Raw genomic sequence first — 13113 nt, 5'->3', positions numbered from 1 at the left:
AAGATATTAATCAGTACCTTAATGCAGTTAAACATAGTGTCTTTGGAGCATCGTTTGTACCTATGTTTTCCCACGTCCGTGTCCGTATACTCGCTGTCTCAGATTAAGTGGTGGTCTTCCACTGGAACTCTAGTAGGCGCTCCCGAGCCCGCATGGCTGTCTCCTTCCCCCGGCGCCGGTGCACGCGTTGCCATGGCGAGGTCTGCTCCAGTCTTCTGGTCGCTGAAGGTCCGGAGGTCGTGGCTGCTTCCTCTTCAGGGTGGTTGACAGGTAAAAAACCTCTCTGGCGCAGTTCTCTTTCGGCGTCCTCCGCGCTGTTGTACGTTTGAGGGCCGCTTTCCCAGTGGATGCGCATTCGGGTATATGGCGTCTGGAATCGAAGACCTTCTTGTATGCTTTCCGCAGCTGGATCACATCTGATGCATAATCATGGTCGAATGACAAAATCCTGTCCCCAAGCTGAATTTTCTTTTTCCATGCATTCCTGAGAATCGATTCCTTTACTCTGTACTGAAGAAAGTTAACAACGATTGATCTGGGGGGGCGTTGAGGGGCCCTTTGGGCCCAAGTGAGCAGTGGGCACGCTGTATTTGAGCATCCATCCCCTCCTCGATCAGATTTTCGCTCGCCAGAAGTTTCTCCACAAACGCAATCATAGAAGAGCCCTCCATGTCCTCTTGTACCCCATAAATCCTGAGGTTGTTACGCCGTCCTCTTGATTCCAAGTCATTTACTTTGTCAATCAATGCCCTCTGCTCTTTCAATGTGTCTTGGAGGGCTTCATTAGCCGCTGCGGACCAGCTTTCCAGCTCTTCAATGCGTGCGGCGACCTCCTCGAGTTTTTTGTCGTGCTCTTGGAGAGTTAGCGTTGTAGTAGCAAACTGCTGGTTTATCTGTTGCCTGAATTCTGTCAACTCCCCTTTCATTTCTCGTTTGACGTCTTCCTTGAACGACATCAAATCGGCGTTCAGCTGAGTTCGGAGTCAAGTAATCTGCTTTGGAGCTAAGTCTTTCAAACTTAGCTCCGAAGCCGACTCGGTGCCATGCTTGCTTTTGTTAGCATGGTTAGCATCTCTCGAGTTTTCATCGCTTTCCACAAGTCCAGCTTTTCCCATCTTTTCTGTCATAGCTTTGCTCCTTGTTTTTGTACCCCCGCTCATATTCTGAGTCTTTTGTCGAAAACTTTGAATTATTTAGCTGAATTCTAGGGGCATTTAGCAACCTGACTTTGGGAGCACTCGCTTCACGCGTCCATCTTGCTCCGTGGCATCGCCCCATATTCCTTTTTCTTCATTTTTTCCCAAATCTTTCCATGAAAGTAGCATGGGAGTTTCTGATTGGATTATTTTTCATGTTTAGATGGTCTCTCCACCAGCTGGGCACCTCCTCACTCTGCACAGTGCGTGTGGCGCTCGTGCTGGAATGTAAAAACTATTCTATTCTGTTCTATTCTATTCTATTCTAGTCTAGTCTAGTCTAGTCTGTTCTATTCTAGTCTAGTCTAGTCTAGTCTGTTCTATTCTAGTCTAGTCTAGTCTAGTCTGTTCTATTCTATTCTATTCTATTCTATTCTATTCTATTCTATTCTAGTCTAGTCTAGTCTAGTCTAGTCTGTTCTATTCTATTCTATTCTAGTCTAGTCTGTTCTATTCTAGTCTATTCTGTTCTGTTCTATTCTATTCTAGTCTATTCTATTCTGTTCTATTCTATTCTAGTCTATTCTGTTCTATTCTATTCTATTCTGGTCTATTCTAGTCTATTCTAGTCTGTTCTATTCTATTCTATTCTATTCTATTCTAGTCTGTTCTGTTCTATTCTATTCTAGTCTGTTCTAGTCTATTCTATTCTATTCTTTTCTAGTCTGTTCTATTCTATTCTAGTCTAGTCTAGTCTAGTCTAGTCTAGTCTAGTCTGTTCTATTCTATTCTATTCTATTCTATTCTATTCTGGTCTATTCTAGTCTGTTCTAGTCTATTCTATTCTAGTCTGTTCTATTCTATTCTGGTCTATTCTAGTCTATTCTATTCTAGTCTGTTCTATTCTATTCTATTCTATTCTATTCTATTCTAGTCTAGTCTGTTCTATTCTATTCTATTCTATTCTAGTCTGTTCTATTCTAGTCTAGTCTAGTCTAGTCTATTCTAGTCTGTTCTATTCTATTCTATTCTGGTCTATTCTAGTCTGTTCTAGTCTATTCTATTCTAGTCTGTTCTATTCTATTCTATTCTGGTCTATTCTAGTCTATTCTATTCTAGTCTGTTCTATTCTAAGCTATTCTGGTCTATTCTAGTCTATTCTAGTCTATTCTATTCTAGTCTGTTCTATTCTGTTCTATTCTAGTCTATTCTATTCTAGTCTGTTCTATTCTATTCTATTCTATTCTATTCTATTCTATTCTAGTCTGTTCTATTCCATTCTATTCTATTCTAGTCTGTTCTAGTCTAGTCTAGTCTAGTCTAGTCTATTCTAGTCTGTTCTATTCTATTCTATTCTGGTCTATTCTAGTCTGTTCTAGTCTATTCTATTCTAGTCTGTTCTATTCTATTCTATTCTGGTCTATTCTAGTCTATTCTATTCTAGTCTATTCTATTCTAGTCTGTTCTATTCTATTCTATTCTGGTCTATTCTAGTCTATTCTAGTCTATTCTATTCTAGTCTGTTCTATTCTATTCTATTCTATTCTGGTCTATTCTAGTCTGTTCTAGTCTATTCTAGTCTATTCTGTTCTATTCTATTCTATTCTGGTCTATTATAGTCTATTCTATTCTAGTCTGTTCTATTCTATTCTATTCTGGTCTATTCTAGTCTATTCTATTCTAGTCTGTTCTATTCTATTCTATTCTATTCTGGTCTATTCTAGTCTATTCTATTCTGTTCTATTCTATTCTATTCTATTCTATTCTAGTCTATTCTAGTCTAGTCTAGTCTAGTCTGTTCTAGTCTGTTCTATTCTATTCTGGTCTGGTCTGGTCTGGTCTGGTCTGGTCCAGTCCAGTCTACAGCCCTTAGCAGAGGCTTTTATCCAAGGCGACTGACACATGAGGGGGGGAACAACACAGTAGGAACACCTCTCAGTACTGGTCAGACTGGTGCCAGTCCAGTTGGATGCTGGGGTTGCCAGGTAGTGATACAGGCTGATTTTTTGTTCCCTTTCCTCCCTGCAGGAATCCCTTTGTGACAGAGAACTGGACCAGGTTCTCCAGCTCCTCTGACCAACAGAGTTCAGCTGAGACCGGAACGGAGCAGCAGAGTCTGCAGGTCGTTCCACCGAGCACCGATCCCTGAGGCTCCCCTGTTGTCATGTGATCTGGACACTTCTCCTCACCAGGATACTCTGAAGGATCTTCCTGTGGGGTAGGACGTGGACCAGGAGAGGACAGATCCAAAGATGCCGAGCTCAGAGAGTGGAGAGGAGAATCTGATGGTTGGCTGGGTCAGAAACAGCAGACAGGTGCAGCAGGACCAGGACTGATCAGTGGATCTGGTCCAGCAGGACCAGGACTGAGGACTGACCAGTGGATCTGGTCCAGCAGGACCAGGACTGACCAATGGATCTGGTCCAGCAGGACCAGGACTGAGGACTGACCAGTGGATCTGGTCCAGCAGGACCAGGACTGAGGACTGACCAGTGGATCTGGTCCAGCAGGTGCCAGGACTGACCAATGGATCTGGTCCAGCTGGACCAGGACTGACCAGTGGATCTGGTCCAGCAGGACCAGGATTGACCAGTGGATCTGGTCCAGCAGGACCAGGACTGAGGACTGACCAGTGGATCTGGTCCAGCAGGACCAGGACTGACCAGTGGATCTGGTCCAACCTTTTCAGTAAAACAGGAAGCCAACATGTCTGCAGTCAGCGTGGCGGGAGGCTGAGCAGCTGCTGGAGAAAGAAGACAGTTGAAGGCCATGAACAGCTGCCGTGTGTTGGGAGCTTTGTGGATCTGCTTCTGATAGAAGTCTACGTAGACGTCATGACAGACGAAGCTAAATGATGTTAATGATGATGAAAGCTTCTTCTGGCGGCTGTGGCGTCGACTGCTTCCTTGCTTGTAATAAATAAAACCATGGCGACCGCCTGGTCTCCGCCCACATGGACAGACGTCCGTAGCGTCAGGCGGGATGGCTGCTCCGGATTCCACCAGTTGTCCATGTGATAGACACGTCTCTTCCAGACTGGTCGCACTGGTGTGTTTCCGGACTGGTCGCACTGGTGTGTTTCCGGACTGGTCGCACTGGTGTGTTTCCAGACTGGTGTGTTTCCGGACTGGTGTGTTTCCAGACTGGTCACACTGGTGTGTTTCCGGACTGGTCGCACTGGTGTGTTTCCGGACTGGTGTGTTTCCAGACTGGTCGCACTGGTGTGTTTCCGGACTGGTCGCACTGGTGTGTTTCCAGACTGGTGTGTTTCCAGACTGGTGTGTTTCCAGACTGGTCACACTGGTGTGTTTCCAGACTGATCGCACTGGTGTGTTTCCAGACTGGTGTGTTTCCAGACTGGTGTGTTTCCAGACTGGTCACACTGGTGTGTTTCCGGACTGGTCGCACTGGTGTGTTTCCGGACTGGTCGCACTGGTGTGTTTCCAGACTGGTCACACTGGTGTGTTTCTGGACTGGTCGCACTGGTGTGTTTCCGGACTGGTCGCACTGGTGTGTTTCCAGACTGGTGTGTTTCCAGACTGGTGTGTTTCCAGACTGGTCACACTGGTGTGTTTCCGGACTGGTCGCACTGGTGTGTTTCCGGACTGGTCGCACTGGTGTGTTTCCAGACTGGTGTGTTTCCAGACTGGTCGCACTGGTGTGTTTCCGGACTGGTCGCACTGGTGTGTTTCCGGACTGGTGTGTTTCCAGACTGGTCGCACTGGTGTGTTTCCGGACTGGTCGCACTGGTGTGTTTCCAGACTGGTGTGTTTCCAGACTGGTCACACTGGTGTGTTTCCAGACTGATCGCACTGGTGTGTTTCCAGACTGGTGTGTTTCCAGACTGGTGTGTTTCCAGACTGGTCACACTGGTGTGTTTCCGGACTGGTCGCACTGGTGTGTTTCCGGACTGGTCGCACTGGTGTGTTTCCAGACTGGTCACACTGGTGTGTTTCTGGACTGGTCGCACTGGTGTGTTTCCGGACTGGTCGCACTGGTGTGTTTCCAGACTGGTGTGTTTCCAGACTGGTGTGTTTCCAGACTGGTCACACTGGTGTGTTTCCGGACTGGTCGCACTGGTGTGTTTCCGGACTGGTCGCACTGGTGTGTTTCCAGACTGGTGTGTTTCCAGACTGGTGTGTTTCCAGACTGGTCGCACTGGTGTGTTTCCGGACTGGTCGCACTGGTGTGTTTCCAGACTGGTGTGTTTCCAGACTGGTGTGTTTCCAGACTGGTGTGTTTCCAGACTGGTCACACTGGTGTGTTTCTGGACTGGTCGCACTGGTGTGTTTCCGGACTGGTCGCACTGGTGTGTTTCCAGACTGGTGTGTTTCCAGACTGGTCACACTGGTGTGTTTCCAGACTGGTCACACTGGTGTGTTTCCAGACTGGTCGCACTGGTGTGTTTCTGGACTGGTCGCACTGGTGTGTTTCCAGACTGGTGTGTTTCCAGACTGGTCACACTGGTGTGTTTCCAGACTGGTCACACTGGTGTGTTTCCAGACTGGTGTGTTTCCAGACTGGTCGCACTGGTGTGTTTCCAGACTGGTGTGTTTCCAGACTGGTGTGTTTCCAGACTGGTCACACTGGTGTGTTTCCAGACTGGTGTGTTTCCAGACTGGTCACACTGGTGTGTTTCCAGACTGGTGTGTTTCCAGACTGGTCGCACTGGTGTGTTTCCAGATTGGTGTGTTTCCAGACTGGTCACACTGGTGTTTTTCCAGACTGGTGTGTTTCCAGACTGGTCACACTGGTGTGTTTCCAGACTGGTGTGTTTCCAGACTGGTCGCACTGGTGTGTGTCCAGACTGGTGTGTTTCCAGACTGGTCGCACTGGTGTGTGTCCAGACTGGTGTGTTTCCAGACTGGTCGCACTGGTGTTTTTCCAGACTGGTGTGTTTCCAGACTGGTCACACTGGTGTGTTTCCAGACTGGTCGCACTGGTGTGTTTCCAGACTGGTGTGTTTCCAGACTGGTCGCACTGGTGTGTTTCCAGACTGGTCGCACTGGTGTGTTTCCAGACTGGTCACACTGGTGTGTTTCCAGACTGGTGTGTTTCCAGACTGGTGTGTTTCCAGACTGGTCACACTGGTGTGTTTTCAGACTGGTGTGTTTCCAGACTGGTCGCACTGGTGTGTTTCCAGATTGGTGTGTTTCCAGACTGGTCGCACTGGTGTGTTTCCAGACTGGTGTGTTTCCAGACTGGTCGCACTGGTGTGTTTCCAGATTGGTGTGTTTCCAGACTGGTCGCACTGGTGTGTTTCCAGATTGGTGTGTTTCCAGACTGGTCACACTGGTGTGTTTCCAGACTGGTGTGTTTCCAGACTGGTCGCACTGGTGTGTTTCCAGACTGGTGTGTTTCCAGACTGGTGTGTTTCCAGACTGGTGTGTTTCCAGACTGGTCACACTGGTGTGTTTCCAGACTGGTGTGTTTCCAGACTGGTCACACTGGTGTGTTTCCAGACTGGTCACACTGGTGTGTTTCCAGACTGGTGTGTTTCCAGACTGGTCACACTGGTGTGTTTCCAGACTGGTGTGTTTCCAGACTGGTCACACTGGTGTGTTTCCAGACTGGTGTGTTTCCAGACTGGTCACACTGGTGTGTTTCCAGACTGGTGTGTTTCCAGACTGGTCGCACTGGTGTGTTTCCAGACTGGTCACACTGGTGTGTTTCCAGACTGGTGTGTTTCCAGACTGGTGTGTTTCCAGACTGGTCGCACTGGTGTGTTTCCAGACTGGTCACACTGGTGTGTTTCCAGACTGGTGTGTTTCCAGACTGGTGTGTTTCCAGACTGGTCGCACTGGTGTGTTTCCAGACTGGTCACACTGGTGTGTTTTCAGACTGGTGTGTTTCCAGACTGGTCGCACTGGTGTGTTTCCAGATTGGTGTGTTTCCAGACTGGTCACACTGGTGTGTTTCCAGACTGGTGTGTTTCCAGACTGGTGTGTTTCCAGACTGGTGTGTTTCCAGACTGGTCACACTGGTGTGTTTCCAGACAGGTCACACTGGTGTGTTTCCAGACTGGTCACACTGGTGTGTTTCCAGACTGGTGTGTTTCCAGACTGGTCACACTGGTGTGTTTCCAGACTGGTGTGTTTCCAGACTGGTCACACTGGTGTGTTTCCAGACTGGTCGCACTGGTGTGTTTCCAGACTGGTGTGTTTCCAGACTGGTCACACTGGTGTGTTTCCAGACTGGTCGCACTGGTGTGTTTCCAGACTGGTCACACTGGTGTGTTTCCAGACTGGTGTGTTTCCAGACTGGTCACACTGGTGTGTTTCCAGACTGGTGTGTTTCCAGACTGGTCGCACTGGTGTGTTTCCAGACTGGTGTGTTTCCAGACTGGTCGCACTGGTGTGTTTCCAGACTGGTGTGTTTCCAGACTGGTCATACTGGTGTGTTTCCAGACTGGTGTGTTTCCAAACTGGTCACACTGGTGTGTTTCCAGACTGGTGTGTTTCCAGACTGGTCACACTGGTGTGTTTCCAGACTGGTCACACTGGTGTGTTTCCAGACTGGTCACACTGGTGTGTTTCCAGAGTGGTGTGTTTCCAGACTGGTCGCACTGGTGTGTTTCCAGACTGGTCACACTGGTGTGTTTCCAGACTGGTGTGTTTCCAGACTGGTCGCACTGGTGTGTTTCCAGACTGGTGTGTTTCCAGACTGGTCACACTGGTGTGTTTCCAGACTGGTCACACTGGTGTGTTTCCAGAGTGGTGTGTTTCCAGACTGGTCGCACTGGTGTGTTTCCAGACTGGTGTGTTTCCAGACTGGTCATACTGGTGTGTTTCCAGACTGGTCACACTGGTGTGTTTCCAGAGTGGTGTGTTTCCAGACTGGTCGCACTGGTGTGTTTCCAGAGTGGTGTGTTTCCAGACTGGTCGCACTGGTGTGTTTCCAGACTGGTGTGTTTCCAGACTGGTCATACTGGTGTGTTTCCAGAGTGGTGTGTTTCCAGACTGGTCGCACTGGTGTGTTTCCAGACTGGTCACACTGGTGTGTTTCCAGACTGGTGTGTTTCCAGACTGGTCACACTGGTGTGTTTCCAGACTGGTCACACTGGTGTGTTTCCAGACTGGTCACACTGGTGTGTTTCCAGACTGGTGTGTTTCCAGACTGGTCACACTGGTGTGTTTCCAGACTGGTCACACTGGTGTGTTTCCAGACTGGTGTGTTTCCAGACTGGTCACACTGGTGTGTTTCCAGACTGGTCACACTGGTGTGTTTCCAGACTGGTGTGTTTCCAGACTGGTCACACTGGTGTCTTTCCAGACTGGTCACACTGGTGTGTTTCCAGACTGGTCACACTGGTGTGTTTCCAGAGTGGTGTGTTTCCAGACTGGTCACACTGGTGTGTTTCCAGACTGGTCGCACTGGTGTGTTTTCAGACTGGTGTGTTTCCAGACTGGTCACACTGGTGTCTTTCCAGACTGGTCACACTGGTGTGTTTCCAGACTGGTCACACTGGTGTGTTTCCAGAGTGGTGTGTTTCCAGACTGGTCACACTGGTGTGTTTCCAGACTGGTCGCACTGGTGTGTTTCCAGACTGGTGTTTTTCCAGACTGGTCACACTGGTGTGTTTCCAGACTGGTGTGTTTCCAGACTGGTCACACTGGTGTGTTTCCAGACTGGTCACACTGGTGTGTTTCCAGACTGATGTGTTTCCAGACTGGTCACACTGGTGTGTTTCCAGACTGGTGTGTTTCCAGACTGGTCACACTGGTGTGTTTCCAGACTGGTCGCACTGGTGTGTTTCCAGACTGGTGTGTTTCCAGACTGGTCACACTGGTGTGTTTCCAGACTGGTCGCACTGGTGTGTTTCCAGACTGGTGTTTTTCCAGACTGGTCACACTGGTGTGTTTCCAGACTGGTGTGTTTCCAGACTGGTCACACTGGTGTGTTTCCAGACTGGTGTGTTTCCAGACTGGTCGCACTGGTGTGTTTCCAGACTGGTCGCACTGGTGTGTTTCCAGACTGGTCACACTGGTGTGTTTCCAGACTGATGTGTTTCCAGACTGGTCACACTGGTGTGTTTCCAGACTGGTCACACTGGTGTGTTTCCAGACTGATGTGTTTCCAGACTGGTCACACTGGTGTGTTTCCAGAGTGGTGTGTTTCCAGACTGGTCACACTGGTGTGTTTCCAGACTGGTCGCACTGGTGTGTTTCCAGACTGGTGTTTTTCCAGACTGGTCACACTGGTGTGTTTCCAGACTGGTGTGTTTCCAGACTGGTCACACTGGTGTGTTTCCAGACTGGTCACACTGGTGTGTTTCCAGACTGATGTGTTTCCAGACTGGTCACACTGGTGTGTTTCCAGACTGGTGTGTTTCCAGACTGGTCGCACTGGTGTGTTTCCAGACTGGTCGCACTGGTGTGTTTCCAGACTGGTCACACTGGTGTGTTTCCAGACTGGTGTGTTTCCAGACTGGTCGCACTGGTGTGTTTCCAGACTGGTGTGTTTCCAGACTGGTCACACTGGTGTGTTTCCAGACTGGTCACACTGGTGTGTTTCCAGACTGGTGTGTTTCCAGACTGGTCGCACTGGTGTGTTTCCAGACTGGTGTGTTTCCAGACTGGTCACACTGGTGTGTTTCCAGACTGGTGTGTTTCCAGACTGGTCACACTGGTGTGTTTCCAGATTGGTCACACTGGTGTGTTTCCAGACTGGTGTGTTTCCAGACTGGTCACACTGGTGTGTTTCCAGACTGGTCGCACTGGTGTGTTTCAAGACTGGTGTGTTTCCAGACTGGTGTGTTTCCAGACTGGTCACACTGGTGTGTTTTCAGACTGGTGTGTTTCCAGACTGGTCGCACTGGTGTGTTTCCAGACTGGTGTGTTTCCAGACTGGTCACACTGGTGTGTTTCCAGACTGGTGTGTTTCCAGACTGGTCACACTGGTGTGTTTCCAGACTGGTGTGTTTCCAGACTGGTCGCAGTGGTGTGTTTCCAGACTGGTGTATTTCCAGACTGGTCGCACTGGTGTGTTTCCAGACTGGTGTATTTCCAGACTGGTCGCACTGGTGTGTTTCCAGACTGGTCGCACTGGTGTGTTTCCAGACTGGTGTGTTTCCAGACTGGTCGCACTGGTGTGTTTCCAGACTGGTCACACTGGTGTGTTTCCAGACTGGTGTGTTTCCAGACTGGTCACACTGGTGTGTTTCCAGACTGGTCACACTGGTGTGTTTCCAGACTGGTGTGTTTCCAGACTGGTGTGTTTCCAGACTGGTCACACTGGTGTGTTTCCAGATTGGTCACACTGGTGTGTTTCCAGACTGGTGTGTTTCCAGACTGGTCACACTGGTGTGTTTCCAGACTGGTGTGTTTCCAGACTGGTCACACTGGTGTGTTTCCAGACTGGTGTGTTTCCAGACTGGTCACACTGGTGTGTTTCCAGACTGGTCGCACTGGTGTGTTTCAAGACTGGTGTGTTTCCAGACTGGTGTGTTTCCAGACTGGTCGCACTGGTGTGTTTCCAGACTGGTCGCACTGGTGTGTTTCCAGACTGGTCACACTGGTGTGTTTCCAGACTGGTGTGTTTCCAGACTGGTCGCACTGGTGTGTTTCCAGACTGGTGTGTTTCCAGACTGGTCACACTGGTGTGTTTCCAGACTGGTCACACTGGTGTGTTTCCAGACTGGTCGCACTGGTGTGTTTCCAGACTGGTGTGTTTCCAGACTGGTCACACTGGTGTGTTTCCAGACTGGTGTGTTTCCAGACTGGTCACACTGGTGTGTTTCCAGATTGGTCACACTGGTGTGTTTCCAGACTGGTGTGTTTCCAGACTGGTCACACTGGTGTGTTTCCAGACTGGTCGCACTGGTGTGTTTCAAGACTGGTGTGTTTCCAGACTGGTGTGTTTCCAGACTGGTCACACTGGTGTGTTTTCAGACTGGTGTGTTTCCAGACTGGTCGCACTAGTGTGTTTCCAGACTGGTCACACTGGTGTGTTTCCAGACTGGTGTGTTTCCAGACTGGTCGCAGTGGTGTGTTTCCAGACTGGTGTGTTTCCAGACTGGTCGCACTGGTGTGTTTCCAGACTGGTGTGTTTCCAGACTGGTCGCACTGGTGTGTTTCCAGACTGGTGTGTATCCAGACTGGTCGCACTGGTGTGTTTCCAGACTGGTGTGTTTCCAGACTGGTCGCACTGGTGTGTTTCCAGACTGGTCACACTGGTGTGTTTCCAGACTGGTGTGTTTCCAGACTGGTCACACTGGTGTGTTTCCAGACTGGTCACACTGGTGTGTTTCCAGACTGGTGTGTTTCCAGACTGGTCACACTGGTGTGTTTCCAGACTGGTCGCACTGGTGTATTTCCAGACTGGTCGCACTGGTGTGTTTCCAGACTGGTCGCACTGGTGTGTTTCCAGACTGGTGTGTTTCCAGACTGGTCACACTGGTGTGTTTCCAGACTGGTGTGTTTCCAGACTGGTCACACTGGTGTCTTTCCAGACTGGTCACACTGGTGTGTTTCCAGACTGGTGTGTTTCCAGACTGGTCACACTGGTGTGTTTCCAGACTGGTGTGTTTCCAGACTGGTCACACTGGTGTGTTTCCAGACTGGTGTGTTTCCAGACTGGTCACACTGGTGTGTTTCCAGACTGGTGTGTTTCCAGACTGGTCACACTGGTGTGTTTCCAGACTGGTGTGTTTCCAGACTGGTCACACTGGTGTGTTTCCAGACTGGTCGCACTGGTGTGTTTCAAGACTGGTGTGTTTCCAGACTGGTCGCACTGGTGTGTTTCCAGACTGGTGTGTTTCCAGACTGGTCATACTGGTGTGTTTTCAGACTGGTGTGTTTCCAGACTGGTCGCACTGGTGTGTTTCCAGACTGGTGTGTTTCCAGACTGGTCGTACTGGTGTGTTTCCAGACTGGTGTGTTTCCAGACTGGTCACACTGGTGTGTTTCCAGACTGGTGTGTTTCCAGACTGGTCACACTGGTGTGTTTCCAGACTGGTGTGTTTCCAGACTGGTCACACTGGTGTGTTTCCAGACTGGTCACACTGGTGTGTTTCCAGACTGGTGTGTTTCCAGACTGGTCGCACTGGTGTCTTTCCAGACTGGTGTGTTTCCAGACTGGTGTGTTTCCAGACTGGTCGCACTGGTGTGTTTCCAGACTGGTGTGTTTCCAGACTGGTCGCACTGGTGTGTTTCCAGACTGGTGTTTTTCCAGACTGGTCACACTGGTGTGTTTCCAGACTGGTGTGTTTCCAGACTGGTCACACTGGTGTGTTTCCAGACTGGTCGCACTGGTGTGTTTCCAGACTGGTCACACTGGTGTGTTTCCAGACTGGTGTGTTTCCAGACTGGTCACACTGGTGTGTTTCCAGACTGGTCGCACTGGTGTATTTCCAGACTGGTGTGTTTCCAGACTGGTCACACTGGCGTGTTTCCAGACTGGTCGCACTGGTGTGTTTCCAGACTGGTGTGTTTCCAGACTGGTCACACTGGTGTGTTTCCAGACTGGTGTGTTTCCAGACTGGTCACACTGGTGTGTTTCCAGACTGGTGTGTTTCCAGACTGGTCACACTGGTGTGTTTCCAGACTGGTGTGTTTCCAGACTGGTCGCAGTGGTGTGTTTCCAGACTGGTGTATTTCCAGACTGGTCGCACTGGTGTGTTTCCAGACTGGTGTGTTTCCAGACTGGTCGCACTGGTGTGTTTCCAGACTGGTGTGTTTCCAGACTGGTCGCACTGGTGTGTTTCCAGACTGGTCACACTGGTGTGTTTCCAGACTGGTGTGTTTCCAGACTGGTCACACTGGTGTGTTTCCAGACTGGTCACACTGGTGTGTTTCCAGACTGGTGTGTTTCCAGACTGGTGTGTTTCCAGACTGGTCACACTGGTGTGTTTCCAGATTGGTCACACTGGTGTGTTTCCAGACTGGTGTGTTTCCAGACTGGTCACACTGGTGTGTTTCCAGACTGGTGTGTTTCCAGACTGGTCACACTGGTGTGTTTCCAGACTGGTGTGTTTCCA

This window comes from Telmatherina bonti (assembly GCF_933228915.1).
Source record: "Telmatherina bonti genome assembly, chromosome: 7".
Taxonomy (NCBI): Eukaryota; Metazoa; Chordata; class Actinopteri; order Atheriniformes; family Telmatherinidae; genus Telmatherina; species Telmatherina bonti.
This window is presented reverse-complemented; position numbering follows the sequence as displayed.